General features: G+C 42.2%; 1 protein-coding gene across 3 annotated transcripts in view; it reads left to right on the top strand.

The window, feature by feature from the left end:
• Positions 1-16,757: 16,757 nt before the first annotated feature.
• The window catches only part of CEP83 (centrosomal protein 83), a 147,979-nt gene continuing 143,830 nt past the window's right edge, over positions 16,758-20,906 (top strand). For 2 of the 3 annotated variants that reach the window (XM_069584200.1, XM_069584198.1), the window contains exon 1: positions 16,758-17,630. The gene's annotated coding sequence lies outside the window, so the exon portion shown is untranslated. The remainder of the gene's footprint in view (positions 17,631-20,906) is intronic. The other variant, XM_069584199.1, reaches the window with a different exon arrangement.

Below are 20,906 nucleotides of genomic sequence, written 5' to 3'. Positions count from 1 at the left end.
GAAAGTTATACCTATCTGAATGCAGAGTTCCAAAGAATAGCAAGGAGAGTTAAGAAAGCCTTCCTAAGTGAACAATGCAAAGAAATAGAGGAAAACAATAGAACAGGAAAGACTAGAGATCTCTTCAAGAAAATTAGAGATACCAAGGGAACATTTCATGCAAAGATAGGCACAATAAAGGACAGAAATGGTATGAACCTAACAGAAGCAGAAAATATTAAGAAGAGGTGGCAAGAATATACAAATAGAACTATACAATAAAGATTCTTCATGACCCAGATAACCACAATGGTGTGATCACTCAACTAGAGCCAGACATCTTGGCATGTAAGGTCAAGTGGGCCTTAGGAAGCATCACTATGAACAAAGCAAGTGAAGGTGATGGAATTCCAGTTGAGTTATTTCAAATCCTAAAAGGTGATCCTGTGAAAGTGCTGCATTCAATATGCCAGCGAATTTGGAAAACTCAGCAGTGGCCACAGGACTGGAAAAGGTCAGTTTTCATTCCAATCCCAAAGAAGGGCAATGCCAAAGAATGTTCAAACTACTGCACAATTGCACTCATTTCATGTGCTAGCAAAGTAATGCTCAAAATTCTCCAAGCTAGGTTTCAACAGTACATGAACTGAGAACTTTCAGATGTTCAAGATGAATTTAGAAAAGGCAGAGGAACCAGAGATCAAATTGCCAACATCCGCTGGATCATAGAAAAACATAAGAGAACTCCAGAAAATCATCTACTTCTGGTTCAATTGACTACTCTAAAGCCTTTGACTGTGTAGATCTCAACCAACTTCAGAAAATTCTAAAGAGTTGGGAGTTACCAACCACCTTACATGCCTCCTGAGAAACCTGTATGCAGATCAAGAAGCAACAGTTAGAACTGGACATGGAACAACAGACTGGTTCCAAACTGCAAAAGGAACACGTCAAGGCTGTATATTGTCACCCTACTTATTTAACTTATATACAGAGTACATCAGAAGCTTCCTGATAGCTCAGCTGGTAAAGAATCTGCTTGCAATGTGGGAGACCTGGGTTCAATTCCTGGGTTGGGAAGATCCCCTCAAGAAGGGAATGGCTACCCACTCCAGTATTCTGGCCTGGAGAATTCTGTGGACTGTGTAGTCCATGGATTCACAAAGAGTTGGACATGACTGAGTGATAATATTGATTGATAGAGTAAATCAAGCGAAATGTTGGGCTGGATGAAGCACAAGCTGGAATCAAGATTGCTGGGAGAAATATCAATAACCTCAGATATGCAGATGATACCACCCTCATGGCAGAAAGTGAAGAGAAACTAAAGAGCTTCTTGATGAAAGTGAAAGAGGAGAGTGAAAAAGCTGGCTTAAACTCAACCTTCAAAAGAGTAAAATCATGGCATCTGGTACCATCACTTCATGGTAAATAGATGGGGAAACAATGCAAACAATGACAAACTTTCTTTCTTGGGCCCCCAGATCACTGCAGGTCATGACTGCAGCCATGAAATTAAAAGACACTTGCTTCATGGAAGAAAAGCTATGACAAACCTAGACAGTGTATTAAAAAGCAGAGACATTACTTTGTGGACAAAGGTCCGTATAATATAGTCAAAGCTATGGTTTTTCCAGTAGTCATGTATGGATGTGAGAATTGGACCATAAAGAAAGCTGAGCACCGAAGAATTGATGCTTTTGAATGTGGTGTTGAAGAAGACTCTTGAGAGTCCCTTGGACTGCAAGGAGATCAACCCAGTCCATCCTAAAGGAAATCAACCCTGAATATTCATTGGAAGGACTGATGCTGAAGCTGAGGTTTCAACTTTGGCTACTTGATGAGGAAAGCTGACTCATGGAAAAAAAGCCTGATGCTGGGAAAGACTGAAGGCAGGAGGAGAAGGGGACAACAGTGGACGAGATGGTTGGATGGCATCACTGACTCAATTGACATGTGTCTAAGCAAGCTCTGAGAGATGGTAAAGGACAGGGCAATCTGGCGTGCTACAGTCCATAGGGTTGCAAAGAGTCAGACATGACTGAGCAACTGAACAACAATTACCTCAGACCACTGAATCAGAATCTGAGGTTGGGCCCAGGAATTTTGTGTTTTAATAATCTTTTGAGCTGATTTGTAGGTTCACTAAAGTTTGAGAACCACTGATCTACATAACATTCCCCACCTGATTACTATTTCCCACCTTCTCAGATTATTTAAGGCAAAGCCAGATAACATTCAGATATATTAAGTAAATTTATTATTAAAATTACTTTATTAAAAAACCCATAATCACATACTATTGTCAGCTAACACAAGTTATAATTCCTAAATATCAGCAAATATTGAGATACTCGTATGTCTTTTTATACTTGATTTGTGTCGAGCAGTTCAAACACTGCCTTAGGTTGATAAGTCTCTCAAATCTCTCTTAATCTATGATGATTTTTCTCCTTTCTCATTTCCTGCCATTTATTTGTTAAAGGAACTGGATCATCTGTGACAGAGTTTCCAACATTCAAGATTTTGCTGATTCTGCCCCTATGTTGTTAGTCACATTTCTTTCACTTCTGTATCTACTCGAATCTAGCTGTTAGCTCTGGGCTTCCCTCAGGACTCAGCAGTAGAGAATTGCCTGGAATGCAGGAATCTCTGGTTCAATCCCTGGGTTGGGGAGGTTCCCTTGAGAAGAAAATGGCAACCCACTCCAGTATTCTTGCCTGAGAAATCCCATGAACAAAGGAGCCTGGCAGGCTACCGTCCATTGCTCACAGGAGCAGGACACAACTTAGCTACTAAACCACCAGCTATTAGATCTAGAGGCTTGGATCGTAGTCATGTTTGATTTTTTTTTTGTCAGGAGTATTTCACAGGTGGTGCTATGTCCTTCTTGTTGCATCACAGCAGAAAGCACATCAATATCTGGCTGTTTTTCTTTTTCTGATGTAAAGGTTGATTAATGGGTTCAAATTTTGACAGCATGGCCTATCTTGTATCAGTGTTTCTCAGTAGCCTTTCACCTAATGGTCTTAGCAGACACTGATGATCATGGCCTCTGCTCGTTATTTCATTTAGAGATGCAAAATGGAAATATTCTAATTTTATATTTTTTCATTTATTACTTGAAATTAAAACTCTCTCTTCAAATATTTGGACAGATAGGGCAATATAAGTGCTCAATTTAACTCCTTTTCTTTATAAACTAGTCTTCAAATGAATTTATATTCTTCCTACTTTTGAATATCATTATATACTTACAGATTTTAATATATTTGACATTTTAAACTCACTTCAGTCATAATTCATTATGATGCTTATATTGTCCTCTTTGGCCAGAAGAAAGCAAGAATGGAGGTGTAGGAGGCTAAGCACTGTCATCTCAATAAAAAGGTACAGTATGTTGCTCAATTCCTGAGTTTGAGCCAATTTTCAGATCTAGAATCTACTGACTATAAAGAAGTGTGTGGGTCTTTAGGAGAAGGATTCTGGAGCATTGTGTATACTATATTGTAATGATTTCTTCAGTCATTCCCCAAAGGGACCCAGGGTATTTACTTAAGTCATGTACGATGGGGAAAGGGTAGTGACCGGTCATTTCAAGGAGCTTTGGAGTGAGGCTCTAATTGCTTTGATAACTGGAGACCCAAAATGTCATCATCCCTCCTGTTAGAGCTGGAGATTACAGAAGCAGCTAACAGAGTCCTAGCTTAAGTCTGGTTTACAGAGGATTCACTGGGTCTGCATACTTACCTGCTGGTCATTTCCCTGGTCCCTGAGTATGTAAATCCAATAGACATAATTAGCAGTTGAAGTGCCACATTGTTAGGCTGTTGGATAGGAGCTACCAGAGTGAAGAAGTGCAACTAGAGGCCTTTAAAATCATTCTTTGGTCCAGCTAAGATAATGAAAACTTACACTGTGTCCCAGAGGAGATGGTGGTATTTAGTGTTGCTCTGGATTCCACAGAGTGATGTAGACTACCACAGCAAGCTCAGCCAAGTAGTAGTCTCAATTCAAGCTGAGTTGGACATGCTGTCATTGCTAGGGCAGATTAGTAAGGCCTTAGGTACATGTTTGGAGAAGGCAATGGCAACCCACTCTAGTACTCTTGCCTGGAGAATCCCGTGGATGTAGGAGCCTGGTAGGCTACAATCCATGGGGTTGCTAAAAGTCGGACACGACTGATGCAATTTAGCAGCAGCGGCAGCAACAGCAGGCACATGTTATGTGACTAGTGATTTGGTGAATGCATTTTTTTCTATTCAATCCAAAAAAAAGGATAAGAAGTAGTTTACATTGATGTGGAAGAGATAACTTATTTCTGGCTTCATCCAAGGACTATGTTACCTCTTCTAGCCTCTATTTTAATACAGTCTGAAGGGATCTGGACTGTCTGGACACCCTGCAGAACGTCACATTGATATATTACACCTATAATATACTGATGGGTAGAATGAGCAATAGGTGGCTGTATCCTAGAGGCCTCAGTAAGATACATGCATCTAGAGAGTAGGAGATAAGCCTTGAGAAGGTTCAGGGAAATGCCACTTCCATAAGGTATTTAGAGGGCCAGTAGGCATTGGCGTGTGGAGACGTCCCCTCCAGAGTGAAAAACAAGTTCCTGTATCTTGCAACTCCCACAGAAATGAAGCATGATGTCTGATGGGCCTCTTTGGGTTCTGGAAGCACAAACTGCACACCTAGGAGTACTGTGGCTCACATTCTGGGTCACAGTTCTGTGCCTCCTGGAACAGCAGTAGGCTCTGCAGCAGCCAGTGTGGAACACAGAGCAAGTCCCAGTGGGAGATCACAGTATGGGCCCCTGGGATTTCAGAGCCAGGTAATGCCATCTGCAGCAGAAGACTTGACTCAAGAAACAGCCCCTGGTATGGTGCCAACCCCTAGTAGGGGCAGAAACTAGACTATGGGGCACCGAGTTATCATGGATCCGGAAGTGCCTGTCACAAGCTGAGTTCTGTCAGACATGCCCAGTCATAAAATTGATGGGCCCAGCAGCCATTCATCATAATATGGTGAAATGATGCATTCAGAATTAAACTCCAATAGGACCAGAAGGCATGAGTAAACAACATGACCTAGTAGTCCAGACCCTCATATCACCCACTATGCTTGTTCCAGCACCCCACCCTCAGGCTGTGTGGCCACACAAGGGCTCACATTTGACCAGCTGAGGGAGGAGAAAAAAACTCAAGCTTGATTATTAATGGGTTGGCTTGGTATATGAGCTTCCCTGGTGGCTCAGATGGTAAAATGTCTGCCTGCAATGCGGGAGACCCAGGTTCGATCCCTGGGTGGGGAAGATCTTCTGGAGAAGGAAATGGCAACCCACTCCAGTACTCCTGCCTGGAGAATCCCACGGACGGAGGAGCCTGGTAGGCTACAGTCCATGGGGTCGCAAAGAGTCAGGCACGACTGAGTGACTTCACTTTCACTTTCACTTTGGTATATGGGTGGGAGGTGAAAAATGGATGGCAGCATATTACACCCACATTCAGTCGTGTCCCTGAAAGACAGTGGAGAGGGAAAAGCTTTCTAAAGCTCTAAGCAGTGTGGCTGGTTATTCACTTTGTGTGGAAAAAGTGACCCATGGTGAGAATTCATACAGATGCCTAGACTGGAGACAGAGAGGTCTGGAGTAGAGGCATGTCATCAAACATATTTAGGGTGGGCATAAGAGTAAAGATTTTTGTATCTTGTCTTCATTCTGACCAGAAAGCATCAACCATGGGAAGAGGAATGAAACCACCAAAGAGATAAAATGATTCTATGAGTTGATGTCAGCCAAGTGTTATCATGGCCCACCCCAGAACTGGCACAATGGGCATATGAATGGAATGGCCATGTTTGTAGAGACAGAAGCTACTGAGCCCAGCACGAAATCCCACCTACCAAGGCCACTAGAGCTACTCCTGCCTTGGAAGGTCTAGCTTGCCAGCAACAGAGACAAACACTGAGACCCCAGTATGGCACTATTATTTGAGGAGAAAGAGCAGCGATTTGGTGGCAAGTCAACAATACTGAGCCCTTTCCCTTATAAAGTAACCACTGGTTCATCCTTTCTGGGATAAATGCCTACTCTGGGTATGGGTGTGCCTTTTTTGCCTGCAAAGCCTCAGCTGTACCACTATCCAGGAGCTTGCAGAAGGCCAGATCCACTGGTATGACATCCTACTCTACACAGCATCCAAAAAGGAGCCACTTCACATTAAAGGTGATTTGAGTATGAACTCATGACCAAGGCATCTATCTACTGTTTGTGTCACCTGTTGCACTATCCAGAAGCTGCCAGCCTGATGGCATAGTACTGAAGAGCTCAGTACTGAAGGCACAGCTGAGGTGCCAGCTTACAAGCAGTATTCTGCGAGGACAGAGGGCCAGTATATAATTGAATCAGAGACCTCTGAACGACACTGCTCTTAATAGGAAGAATACTTGGGTCCAGAGGATGGAACAGAAGTGGCCTCACTAAACATCTCAATGAGTCATTGGGTGACTTTGTGCTTCCTGTGACCGCAGTTCTGGACTTTGCAGGTTTAGAAGTCTTGGTCCCCAGAGGGAGTGTGTTTTTGCTAGGGAACACAAGAGTTCCATTGAACTAAAGGCTATGGTTACTGTTCGGGCACTTTGAACTCTTTGCGTCCAGGCCCCAGCAGGCAAGGAGTCCCTATCTTGGCAAATGTAACTGACCTAAATCAACAGGAAGAGGAGGGGCTGCTTTCATATAACAGGCAGGAAAATACATGTGGACTGCATGTGAACCATGTGGAAGTTTACTGATACTTAATTGGAACTGCAAGGACATATGTAGCAATCCCAGCCTGAGAAGTATCTAATTACCACTCAATATACATTTTCATTAAGAGAGCATTTGGGTCATACTCATGTAAGCCACTAAGACCTGTAGAGTGACAGGTAGAGAGTCATAAATTTTGAATCAGATGATGGAGGAGGAAGAGGAAGATGAGCAGTAGTTACATTCCTGAGACCAACTGAGTAACAGGGGTGTACTCTGTCCCAGTAACCTCTTTCTTGTAAGCTCTAGCTCCAGAAGAGAGGTCTAGAGAAGCTGTAGAGGAGCTGCTCCCAGAACATGGGTGGGGAAGTGGATCAGTGGGGATGTAGGGGGGGGGGGTTTCTGGTGGTTGCGGGATGCACTGCTCAGGTCTTCCTTCAAGAGAGACTAGAAGGGAAGGAGTGAAGAAATCATGAAGTGAACAAGAATAGATGCCAATGCGTCTAAGGCTACCGAAATGTTGGGAAATGATACTTATAAAGATGATGATGACGATGAAGGAAACAGAAAGAAATCTTTTGACAAAATGCCTTTAGTAACAATTAAAAATAACATCAGTTCACCTCCAAAAGTCAAGGTACAAATTAAAAATAACTATGAATGCAGTATACTAACATGTATATATGGAATTTAGAAAGATGGTAATGATAACCCTGTATGCGAGACAGCAAAAGAGACACAGATGTGTAGAACGGATTTTGGACTCTGAGGGAGAAGGAGAGGGTGGGATGATTTGGGAGAATGGCACTGAAACATGTATACTATCACGTAAGAAACGAATTGCCAGTCTATGTTCGATACAAGTTACAGGATGCTTGGGGCTGGTGCACAGGGATGATCCAGAGAGATGATATGGGGTGGGAGGTGGGAGGGGGGTTCAGGATTGGGAACTTATGGACACCCGTGGCGGATTCATGTCAATGTATGGCAAAACCAATACAGTATTGTAAAGTAAAATTAAGTAAAAATAAAAATTAAAAAAAAAAAAAACTATGAAAATTCCTTCCAAGCCAGCCTCTTCAGAAGCAGATGCTAGCCAAATACACTAGTAAGACATTTGTTAATGGTGATATGAAGCTTTTCAAACAACAAAATAAATGTGACTCTCTGACTATAACTTAGGCAAAAGGTTGCAGACCATCAACTAAGATTATTTTTATTTGTGAAGCTACAACTGTGAACTCGAATGAAGTTGACAGTGAACTGGAACCCTCAAAGAGTCTTAACAGCAAACCACAGAGGGTGGATCTGTGATAAGATCATTGATACTGTAGGCCAGATAGTGCCATTTCTGTTAAATTCTGATGCTATTCCTCTTGGGGACAGTAAGCAAAATTTAAAAGATGCCAGCGGAGTTTCCCTAAAGTTCCCACAAGCCTTTTGAGCTCAAACTGTGAAACAAATTTGGGGCAACTTAGGAATGTAAATATTGTTGCAGCCTAGTAAGTTAATTCATCTTATTTTTCATACTGGATCTCAGCTCTCAAGTGCCTCTTGTGTCCCAAGACTTATTCTGTACCACACTTTAACCTGGCAAAAAGAAAAAAAAAAAAGGGAAAGCATCAAAATATTCACCTTGGCATGTCTCATATGATCTTATTTATATCAACTTGTTCTCTTGTTTACAGGCAAAGGTTTCCAAGTGAAGTGTCATTTTTATTTCCTTTATAGACAGAGTGAGAGATACAGAGGGAGAGAAACTGCTGTGAATGTTATAGTTATCTGACAGTCTTCTAGTGCTATACTTTGGGAATTCACCACAGCATTTATGTTATAGCCTCATCCTCCCCGAACTGCTCCCCATCAAGACTGAGCACAGCTCCGGTATTAGAGCCAGGTCACGCCCACCCAAATAGGGAGCCCTTCAAATGGTCAGTCTTTGTTTGGAGGCTCCTCATTGGTCTAGCCAAGACTTCTCAGAGCTGAATGGCAGCTCTTTCTTGCTTCATGCGTAGCAGAACTGCATCAGTCTGAGGGCACTCCTGGCCTCCTGCCTCCTCTTTATTTTTTTAATAGCTATTTTCCCCAACAAATCTCTTGATGTCTACTTTTTCATGGACCTGAACTGACCAAAGTCACATGTATTGCAGGATGTTTAGCATCCCTGGCCTTACCCACAAATGCTGGTGGCACTGTCCCCATTTTGAGGTAACTAATGACTCCTTCAGATTGCCAAAATGCTTCTATTGAGAACCACTCAAGAACATAGTCATCAAGATCACAAATTCAGCTCAAAGAACTCTCCAGGTAAAACAATTATGAAACAGAAGAGTTTAATGATTTCCTCTGTTCCTTTTCTCCCTCTCCTACAGTGCCTTCACCTTCTTTTCATTTTCTAATGTCTCAATTGAAACTGATAAACTTGAATAGTGGGGTTTTAAGGACCAAAAGAATTGATGCTTCTGAACTGTGGTATTGGAGAAGACTCTTGAGAGTCCCTTGGACTGCAAGGAGATCCAACCAGTCCATTCTGAAGGAGATCAGCCCTGGGATTTCTTTGGAAGGAATGATGCTAAAGCTGAAATTCCAGTACTTTGGCCACCTCATGTGAAGAGTTGACTCATTGGAAAAGACTCTGATGCTGGGAGGGATTGAGGGCAGGAGGAGAAGGGGACGACCGAGGCTGAGATGGCTGGATGGCATCACGGACTCGATGGACGTGAGTCTGAGTGAACTCCGGGAGTTGGTGATGGACAGGGAGGCCTGGCATGCTGCGATTCATGTGGTTGCAAATAGTTGGACATGACTGAGCGACTGAACTGAACTGAACTGAACTGAACTGAAGGATCAAAGAGGCTGTACAGCCACAGAATTTAGAAAAAAGTTTGGGAAATGATTACCTTCGGAAACTGAAGCTAAAGAGAAAAATCAGTTATGATAGATGAAATTAGCTCCTGTGTAAGTAATCTGCTCTTGGAATTGGCTGCCAAAGTATTGCTTTTGTGATTATAATGCTTTCCAGTTTAGTTCAGTTCAGTTGCTCAGTCGTGTCTGACTCTTTGCAACCCCATGAATCACAGCACGCCAGGCCTCCCTGTCCATCACCAACTCCCGGAGTTCACTCAGACTCACGTCCATCGAGTCCGTGATGCCATCCAGCCATCTCATCCTCTGTCGTCCCCTTCTCCTCCTGCCCCCACGTCACAAGGATATAGTCTCAGGAAGACATTCTTGGAATGTGGAGGGATTGGGGAGTAGTCAGTAGTAGGTAGCACCATCTGAAAAAGATCCACGAATTTTAGTATAGTTGACAAGTCTGTAGCAGAGACCATTTTCACTTTTAATTCAATAAACATTCATCTAATTATTTATTACCTACTATGCCCCAAGTATTATATATTAAGCACAGAACATACAATAGTAAACAGAACATGATTTTTTTGTTTTGTTTGCAAAGTTGCTTCAGTCATGTCCAACTCTTTTCAACCCTGTGGACCATAGTCTGCCAAGTTCCTCTGTCCATGGGATTCTCCAGGAAAGAATACTTGAGCGGGTTGCCATGCTCCTCTCCAGGGGGCCTTCCCCACCCAGGGATTGAACCCGGGTCTCTTACATCTCCCGCATTGGCAGGCGGGTTCTTTACCACTAGCATCACCTGGAAAGCCCCATGGTCCTTCCCCCCAAAAGAACTTATTATCTGGAGAATGCATTCTCAGTGGGTAAAGAACCTTCCATATTACAGTGCTTTGTGGCCCTCCAGTACATAAACAAGTATACAGGATATCTGTGGTTTAAGATCTCATAGGGGATGGGAGTAAAATTAGTGTAAAAATGCCTAAAATGGCTTCTTAGGTCAATCATGAAACTAAAGTTAATCTGATGTAAAGGAGGAAAAACAGAAAAAAATGAATAAGGTGAAAGAAAACAGGAAGGAAAAGTAGCATGATGAAAGAGAAATAGGAAAGAAGAAATGAGAAAATAAGGTATGTGAAATTTTAAGAATACAAAAATAGTTCTGTCTACCACTGAGCCATATGACATACAACTTCTTTTCCTTGACATTCTGAAATACAAGTTTATTCCTCTACGTTATTTCTGGCTTTGGTAACAAGGCATTAAATGTGAAAAGCAATACTGGAATGCCTGCTTTTCATCAAAAGAATTCCCATATCCTAAATCACTCATTCTTAATCAAATATTCCACATGTCCTCACTTCTCTCATTTAAAATTCAAACTTATAAAACTATTTTCTATTAGGTTGCTAAGTGAAAAGTGAAAGTGAAGTCGCTCAGTCGTGTCCGACTCTTTGCGACCCCAATGGACTGTAGCCTACTAGGCTCCTCCGTCCATGGGATTTTCTAAGGACCCTGTTACTCCACTTATGTACATGTAATGTGAACTTTGTTAGCTCCATGATTATCAAAGCCTTCATGATTATAGCCATTCTTTCTTTCATTTATCTGCCATAGTAAACAAAGACATTGGTTGTCACTTGATAGCTTATCAAGCTTTTCTGATAAAAGCTTGATAAAAGTTTGGATTTTTGTTCTGAATATGTGTGTACCAAAAAACTTTATGATTACTAGTTATATTTTTTGGATATCTTGATACAAGGAAGAAAGCGACCTTGCTAGCAGACATTGGTATTTCAGTTAATAGAATCATCTTTATTAGCACTTTAAAATATTCATGTGTATTTTATTGTGATATAATTAATATGGACTTCCCAGGTGGCTCAGTTGTAAAGAATCCACCTGCCAAGCAGGAGACACAGGTTTGATCCTTGAATATTGAAGATCCCCTGGAGAAGGAATGGCAACCCACCCCAATATTCTTGCCTGGAAATCCCATGGACAGAGGGGCCTGATGGGCTACAGTCTATGATGTTGCAAAGATTTGGACACAACTGATCACCTACACACATGCAGCATTCCATTATCTGGATGTACCAGTTTATCAGTTCACCTGTTGAAGGATATCTTGGTTGCTTCCAAATGTTAGCAATTATGAATAAAGCTGCTAAAACATATGTGTGCAGGTTTTAATGTGAACATAAGTTTCCCATTCTTTTGGATAAATACCAGGAAGTGCAATTGCTGGATCATATGGTTAAGAGTTTGTTTTCTAAGAAACCGCCAAACTGTCCTCCAGAGTCTCTACCATTCTGCATTCCCATCAGCAATGAATGAGAGTTTCTGTTGCTCCACATCCTTGCCAACATTTGGTGTTAAGAGTATTCTGAATTTTGGCCATTCTAATAGGTGTGTAGAAAAGTATTTCATTGTTCTAGTTTGCATTTCATGATGATTTATGATGTGGAACATCTTTTCATATACTTATTTGCCATCTGTTTATCTTCTTTGTTGAAGTGTCTGTTAAGGTTTTTGGCCGATTTTAAAATCAGATTATTGTCTTATTATTAAATTTTCAAGGTCCTTTGTATATTTTGGATAATAGTCCTTTATCAGGTGCATCTTTTGTGAATATTTTCTCCAGTCTGTGGCTTGTTTTCTGATTTTCTTGACATTGTCTTCTGCAGAGCATAGTTTTTAATTTTAATGAAGTCCAACTTATCAATTATCTCTTTCATGGATGATGTCTGGTGTTTTATCTAAAAAGGCATCACCAGTTACAAAATAAATGAATCATGGGGATGAAATGCATAGTATGGGGAATATACTCCAGAATATTGTACGGTGACAGATGGTAACTAGATTTATTATGGTGATCATTTTGTAATGTATAGAAATATGGAATCACTATGTTGTGCATCTAGAACTAACACAAGTGTTGTAGGTTAATTATACTTAAAAATAAATATGAAAATAAAAATTTTAAAAGTCATCACTGTACCCAAAGTTATCTGGGTTTTCTCCTGTTATCTTTTAGGAGTTTTATAGTTTTGTGGTTCACATTTAGGTCTGTGATTCGAGTTAATTTTTGTTCAGTGTATAAGGTTTGTGTCCAAAATCATATTTTTGCATGTGGATGTCCAATTGTTCTAAGCAGCATTTATTTAAGTGACTATCTGCTCCGGTGTGTTGCTTTTGCTTATTTGTCAAAGACTGATTAAGTTTATGAGTGTCTGTTTCTGGGCTGCCTATTCTGTTGCATTGATCTATTTGTCTATTATTTTACTAATACCACAGCATCTCGATTACTGTAGCTTTAGTCCTTCAACTTTGTTTTCAGACATTTCATTTTGCTTTGATAACTGTATGTATACTTGTGTAACTGCAGCGAAATATAGATCCTTTGTGTTACTCCTGAAAGTTCTCTTGTTATCTGCCTTGCATTCTCCTCTGCAGCCAACTTCTGATGCCAGATTAGTATTGTCTTTCTTGGATTCACATAAATAGAACCATATAGCACGCACTCTACTGTGCCTGGCTTCTTCTGTAACTAAGATATCTGTGAGATTTATCCATGTTGTTAGGCATATTGGTAATTCGTTTTTATGACTGTGTTGTATTCTATTGTATGGGCTTCCCAGCTGGCTCTAGTGGTAAAGAATCTGCCTGCCAATGCAGGAGACATGAGACGTGGGTTCAATCTCTGGGTAAGATCCCCAGGAGAAGAAAATGGCAACCCACTCCAGTATTCTTGCCTGGAGAGTCCCACGGGCAGAGGAGCCTGGTGGGCTATAGTCCGTAGGGTCTCAGAGTCAGACAAAGACACGACTGAAGCAACTTTGCATGCAAGCACATGCATTATATTGTATATGATTTGCTTATCTATGCTCCTTTTGATGTACATTTGGGTTGTTTCTAGTTTTTAGTTACTATCAATTAGGTTGCTTTAAACTTTGTCTTTGTGAACATGTATTTTCATTTCTCTTTGATAACTATCTAAAACTGATACTGCTGGGTCATGAATAGGTTAGATGAATATTTAACTATAAACAAACTGCCAAGGAGTTTTTCAAAGTGTTTTTACTATTACGCACTCATACCAGCAATGTATGAATTCTAGCTGGTTCAAATTCTAATATTTGTGTTATTAGACTTTGAGTTTAGTCCATGTAATAGAATCTCATCATGGTTTCAATTTGCATTTCCCTAATGATGTGGATCACAATAAACTGTGGAAAATTCTGAAACAGATGGGAATACCAGACCACCTGACCTGCCTCTTGAGAAATCTGTATGCAGGCCAGGAAGCAACAGTTACAACTGGACATGGAACAGACTGGTTCCAAATAGGAAAAGGAGTATGTCAAGGCTGTATATTGTCACCTTGCTTATTTAACTTATATGCAGAGTACATCATGAGAAATGCTGGGCTGGAAGAAGCACAAGCTGGAATCAAGATTGCTGGGAAAAATATCAATAACCTTAGATATGCAGATGACACCACCCTTATGGCAGAAAGTGAAGAGGAACTAAAAAGCCTCTTGATGAAAGTGAAAGAGGAGAGTGAAAAAGTTGGCTTAAAGCTCAACATTCAGAAAACGAAGATCATGGCATCTGGTCCCATCACTCCATAGGGAATAGATGGGGAAACAGTGGAAACAGTGTCAGATTTTATTTTGGGGGGCTCCAAAATCACTGCAGATGGTGACTGCAGCCATGAAATTAAAAGATGCTTACTCCTTGGAAGAAAAGTTATGAGCAACCTAGATACCATATTCAAAAGCAGAGACATTACTTTGCCGACTAAAGTCCATCTAGTCAAGGCTATGGTTTTTCCAGTAGTCATGTATGGATGTGAGAGTTGGGCTGTGAAGAAGGCTGAGCGCTGAAGAATTGATGCTTTTGAACTGTGGTGTTGGAGAAGACTCTTGAGAGTCCCTTGGACTGCAAAGAGATCCAACCAGTCCATTCTAAAGGAGATCAGCCCTAGGATTTCTTTGGAAGGAATGATGCTAACGCTGAAACTCCAGTACTTTGGCCACCTCATGCGAAGAGCTGACTCATTGGAGAAGACTTTGATGCTGAGAGGGATTGGGGGCGGGAGGAGAAGGGGACGACCGAGGCTGAGATGGCTGGATGGCATCACGGACTCGATGGACGTGAGTCTGAGTGAACTCCGGGAGTTGGTGATGGACAGGGAGGCCTGGCATGCTGTGATTCATGGGGTCGCAGAGTTGGACACGACTGAGTGACTGAACTGAACTGAACCGAACTGGATGTACTGTACTCAAACTGTACTCTGCTTTTTAGAGGTAAAAAGAAACTTGTGTGCTATGGACAGATTTTCATATAGAGATTTACATCATCATTTTTAGCAGCTCAGGGGTTTTTCACTGTATGTAGGTACCATCATATATTTAACTAGTGTCCTAGTGATGGTACTTACAGTTTCTAGAAGCATATATTATAAAAAGGGAGTGAGGAACATCCTTGTAAATGTTTTATTTTCTTTAGCGTGTATGATTAGAAAATGAGATTGCTGGGGCAAAGGCTAATGCTTATGTTAAATTTTGATAAATATTGGTGTGCCAGTTTCAATTTTAAACCAATAATACATGACAGTAATTGCATCCCCATTCACTGTGTACACTGACAAAAAGGATGTTTGCAACTTGAACATCTTCTCATTTGTTAGTTAGATGTTTGTTTTTCTTGGTTTAAGAAAGTCCTATTGATATCCTTTGCCAATTTTATTGTGTTGTTTTAAAACTGATATTCTGAGCTTTTTGTGTATTAGGAATCTTTTCCCTTTTTTCACATGATACACATTGATTTTCCATTGGTTATTATTTGTGTGTAGATTACAATCGTTATGTGGTTAATTTTTATCATTTTTTTCTTTTATGGTTTCTAGTTCTTGCTACATACTTATAAAAGGCCTTTCTCAGGATTATTTTAGTTTCCTCAATTTTCTTGTAGTATTTTTATGGTTTCATTCTTTACATTTAAATTCTTGATTCATCTGGTATTTAACAAATAAAATCGTTGAATAGCCTGTCCCCAATGTTTAGTCATTCCTCAGATAATCTTTTTCTCACTGATCAATGATTTGTAACACACAGTTTATTGATTCCACTGAGACTTCTGGAGTCAGACTGACTGACTTCATCAGTCACCAGTAAAGGCTCTGGGTAATGTTGTAAAATCAAGATAATAATAATCGCATCTATCTTACAGAGAGTGAAATAAGACAATCTGAAAAGGGACTCCAGTAGTTGACATGTAATTGCTCAGAGGATGTGAACTACTATTATTGATGTGTACACAGCAGTTCATTTATGGATTCTGTATTTTGTTCCGATATATATTCCACATCTGTGTGATCCATTAACATCCATTACCCATCTCTCAGTCCCATCTAATGACTCCTCTTTCCTCATTTTCACAAAAAAGGTCCTAATTTCAGTTGCCTTTCTAATCATAATTAGAGCTCGAAAATGTTAACCTTGGGGAGGGGAGGGGATAAGCTGTGCTACACAGGGTCGTGACAATTAAAACCCAAGCTCGGCGGCATCGTAAGGGGGAAGGCAGGCTGCCCATTCCTCCTACCTCCTGTTCTGAAAGGCTGAAGTCCTACCTTATTTCAGCCCTTGGCCTATAAATGACATTCTCAAAACCTAAAATTTGTCTTCCAACTCTAGTTTACCACCTAGAGACAAACCGTTCACAACGTTACCCCTGCTGCTACTGCTAAGTCACTTCAGTCGTGTCCGACTCTGTGCGACGCCAGAGACGGCAGCCCACCAGGCTCCCCCATCCCCGGGATTCTCCAGGCAAGGACACTGGAGTGAGTTGCCATTTCCTTCTCCAATGCATGAAAGTGAAGTCGCTCAGTCGTGTCCGACCCTTAGGACCCCATGGACTGCAGCCTTCCAGGCTCCCCCGTCCATGGGATTTTCCAGGCAAGAGTACTGGAGTGGGGTGCCACTGCCTTCTCCGAACGTTACCCCAGTGGGCCCTGAATTTGAGGTGGTGACACGTTTTGAGATCTGGAGCGGGCGGCGAGGGGGACCGGCGCCTGGGCCGCGGTTCTGACCTGGCCGTTTCCTCCGGGCAGGCCGCGCCGGCTCCGCACTCGTGGGCGGAGGCCCCACGGCCGACGTAAGGCAGCGACTTCGAGACTCTAAATCTGCACGGTCGGGCACAAAGGCAGGCGGCGGTGGAGCCAGGACCACCACCGGAGCCCTCAGACAGGAAAAAAGTGTGCGAAGAGCGGGGCCGAGCGCACAAGCGGGAAGCTGGAGGAAAGCCCCGGAGGCGCTGCGTGGGGAAGAGGCGAGGGAGCGTGGCTTCCCGCTCAACTGCGCGCTTCTCTGGCTCCCTGCAGCAAGTGCCGGCCCCGCACTGTGCGTTCCTTTCGCCTGTGGGGATCTTGGCGACCCCCAGAGGCCTCTCGGGGTGCTGCCCGGGCCTCTCGGGGTGTTCCCGCGGTCGTCGGCCGCAGCTCCCGCCTCGGGCCGCCCGTCTCCTCCCTCTAACGGCCTCAGGCCGCGGCCGGCGTCCTTGGCGAGGGTGACGTCGGCGTGGGGGCGGGACTTCCTGCTTCGCGCGCCCTTGGGTCTCGGTACCGAGTCCGCTCCGTGGGGTTTGCGGGGCGGCGGGCCGGGGTCCCTTTCCGGCCGGACTTCGGCGCCGGCCCCGCACCCCTGAGAACGCCGGTCCGCCGAGGAGGAGAGGGACTTTTTTCCATCGCCGCCCTCTCTGCCTTTGGAGCTCTCCCGGGACACCCCGCATTTCCCTAGGGTTGGGAGCCCGAGGGGCGCGCTCGGCTGTCCGGCTCCTGCTCTTCAGCCTGTGCCACGAGCGGCAGCCGAGACCTCGTCAGACGTGACGGGCTGGGCCGGCAACCCGCGTGCGGGACCGCCTCCCGTAGCCCCAATGCCCCGGCGGGAGGAGAGCCGTGAGGGTGTCCGCCTGGCGAGTCCGGCCAGAACACCGGTCACTGTTTTCTGTGCGCACGTTGCAAGGACCGTGTGTGAATCTGGTAGGTAACGCTGCCTTGTCCGTGGCTTGGAATACTCGTGGCTTTTTTCTTCATGACTTGCCCTTGAGTTCTTCTTTTGTTATTTTTCTCGTGGAGCAGTTGGAGAGGGTGTTAGAAAAGTTAGCTGGGAGAATGTTCTGTAGCCTATTGACTGCACGTGAAACTCTTCATGGGGCTTTTTGATGTACTCCGGCGTGGTGCTTGTGTAGCCCGTTTAAAAACTGACCAAACGTGTGATACATCTAGTTTCGCTTGCGAAAAAACATGCTCCCGTTTTCGTTGACCCTGAAGACAATTCTAGCAGTGATGTTGGCTGTCATTACAGAGATAACGTTAGAATATGTGAGTGCTGGGCTTTAATGGACATTTTGATATGCCCTTAATGTCCAAATTTTGACCAAAATAAACGGGCACTTGGCTTTTAAAATGCCCCTTCCAAGTGTTTTAAAAGCCTTTGGTCACAAAAGTTGTAATGATGAAACTGTCTCAGTAAAATGTTGAAGATGTCTAGGATAACACGAAACTTGTTTATAGTTTCTCATATATAGTGTATAGTTCATACTGTGTTCAGACTATGAGCATAAAATACCTGAGTAGATCTAAAACTGGAATAGGTTGTTAAAGCATTGCTCCTGTTTCCGAGCAACATCTCTTGTAAACAAGTCTAATACTCAACTAGAATATAATTAAATGTATGTATCCTACAGTTATCTGGATTCAGAATTTTCTAAATTCAGGGGCTCGGTCTGTAGGTGGTTGCAGTTCATATTCACCTTTTGTATTGAGTTGCGATTTCAAACTCACTTTGTTTAGAATTATTAGATTGCTTTAAATTTCAGAGTTGTGTAGGACTCTCCAGAGAGTTAAAAGTGAATTTGAGTTACATCCTTTGTTTTTTTCGGACATAGGAAGTCAGGTGTTCCCCTCTGAGTATTTTCTAACCAGGTGAAGTGTGGTTATATTTAGAAATTTTATCAAGTAGTAGAGGAATACCAATTTAGGGTAACAGCATTGGGAGATTGAAACACTAACTGCCCACAGGTGGGTTTTAAACCTTGGTTTAGCCAATAATCTCACTCTTCTCCACTCATTGAACCCTTAATGATATAATTTGTTTGGCAAATAAGGTGTACCTGGGGGATACTGTGGATTTGGTTCCACACCACTGCAGTAAAGCGAGTCACATAAATTTTTTGTTTTCATTTTTCAGAGCATATAAAAGTTGTGTTTATGCTATACTGTAGTCTCTTAAGGGTGCAGTGTGCATTATGTCTAAAAATATACATATCTTAATTAAAAAAATACTTAATTGCTGAAAGTGTTGACCATTGTCTGACAGTGCGGAGTTGTCACAAACCTACAATATGTAAAAAAAAAAAAAAATTGCACTGTTTGTGAGGTGCAATACCATGAAGTGCAATAAAATGAATTATGCTGGTAGGTAGTTTTTAGACCACTTTTGGGGTGGTATTGAATGCATTAACCCATCAAGTATGGAAAAAAGGTGAGAACACCTGAGACACACTGAGAGTGAATGACTTTTTTGAAGTCGGACTATTAGTAATGGGAATTGGAACTTAAAAGTTTTGTTATTTACATCATGCCCTGACTATTTCAAAAATCTCTAGACTTTGTTTTAGTCCTTTCCCTCTTTCCTTTCCTTGTATACTGATGTTGAAGTAATGAAATTGTCAAGAATTGGGCAAGACGAGCAAAGGAGAAAAATCCAGAATGACTCATACATGTTGTGTGATAAAATCCTTAGTAGTCAGAAGTCAGCATTTTGTCATGGGAAGTTATAATTGAAGAAGCCTAGAAGAATGAAATCTTAACAGATTAGTGAATGGTCAGAGTTCTTTGTATGTGTGGTGTTTTCTAGGTGCTGTCTCTGCCTAAAGTAAATGAGTTTTATTTTAACTTTGTCATATGTAATGTATTAGGCTCAGCAGGTAATTTTTTTAAGTTGTCTAATCTGTGTAAAAATGTTCAGAAGTACTCTTTCCTGTTGACTGAAGTTCACATTCCTTATCTGAACTCTTCAGAATTTCGTCACACTCTGCCTTTTCAAGCTTATGTTCTTTATAGAAAAGCTATCCTCTGACCAGACCATCCTCTAAACCTACTATGTGCTTTCTCCTTTCCTTACCAGTCTTCATGTCTTTGTCCCTATCTGACCTGATTTCTTTCCTTTCCTAAAATCTAAATAGTATGCTCTCTATAAAGTTCGACTCTGTAGGGAGGAAAAATTCTCTACCCTGTTAGGGTCTCTGGCTGGGCCTAATAATTAAATTGATATAGATTAACAGCACAGTATACAGGTTTAAAAAAAATGTTTTTTTCATGTACACGGAGAATGAAGACTGGAAAATATGACCAGAGCAGGCAGCTTTTACAAATCTTCCTCCACTTAGAGTGGTGTTACCTCCCCTGTCGTAAGCTGATGCGTTTAATATACCTAACCTACCCAGTTACATCATACCTTAGTCTACCCTGCCTTAAACATGCTCAGAGGACTTATATCACCCTACAAGTTTGGGCAAAATCATCTAACATGCAGCTTGTTTTATAATAAAAAGTGTTGATTATGTCATGTAACTTACTGAATACTGTACTGAAAGTGAAAGATAGAATGGTTATATGGGTCCAGAATGGTTGGAAGTGTATCAGTTCTTCACCTTCTTGATTGCTGGGAGCTGCAGCTGCCCAGACTCACGAGAGAGAGGGCTGTACTGCGTATCACAGGCTGGCAAAAGATCAAAGTTAAAAATTCGAAATGTGGTTTCTACTGAATGTGAATTGAAAGTGACAGTGTTAGTGGCTCAGGTGACCCCATGAACTGTAGCCCGCCAGGCTCCTCTGTCCATGGAATTCTCCAGGCAACAGTCCTGGAGTGGGTGGCCATTTATTTCTCCAGGGGATCTTCCCGACCCAGGGATTGAACTCAGGTCTGCATTGCAGCTGGACTCTTCACCGTCTGAACCAGTGAATTGCTTTTGCACTATTGTGAAGTCAAAAAGGTCCTAAGTTAGAGATGGTCTATATCTTTTAGACAAAGAAACTAATTTGTGAAAAATTGACAAAACAAAGAGTTTTGGGCTAGGAGGCACAAATTGGAGAAATGACCAGGAAGATAACGGTTAGTTTAACAAGTTGGTACAAATTTCTTGGCTTTGATTCATTCACTGTCCCTGGTGATAAGATGTCTTCCTTCCTCCTGGTACAGGGAGGGCACCTTTCACATGGGAGTTTTATCTCCTGCCTTCTGGAGGAAGAAGG

The sequence above is a fragment of the Ovis canadensis genome, chromosome 3, assembly GCF_042477335.2.
Source record: "Ovis canadensis isolate MfBH-ARS-UI-01 breed Bighorn chromosome 3, ARS-UI_OviCan_v2, whole genome shotgun sequence".
Taxonomy (NCBI): domain Eukaryota; kingdom Metazoa; phylum Chordata; class Mammalia; order Artiodactyla; family Bovidae; genus Ovis; species Ovis canadensis.
Note: the sequence above shows the minus strand (reverse complement) of the source record. Positions and strands in the feature narration are given on the sequence as shown.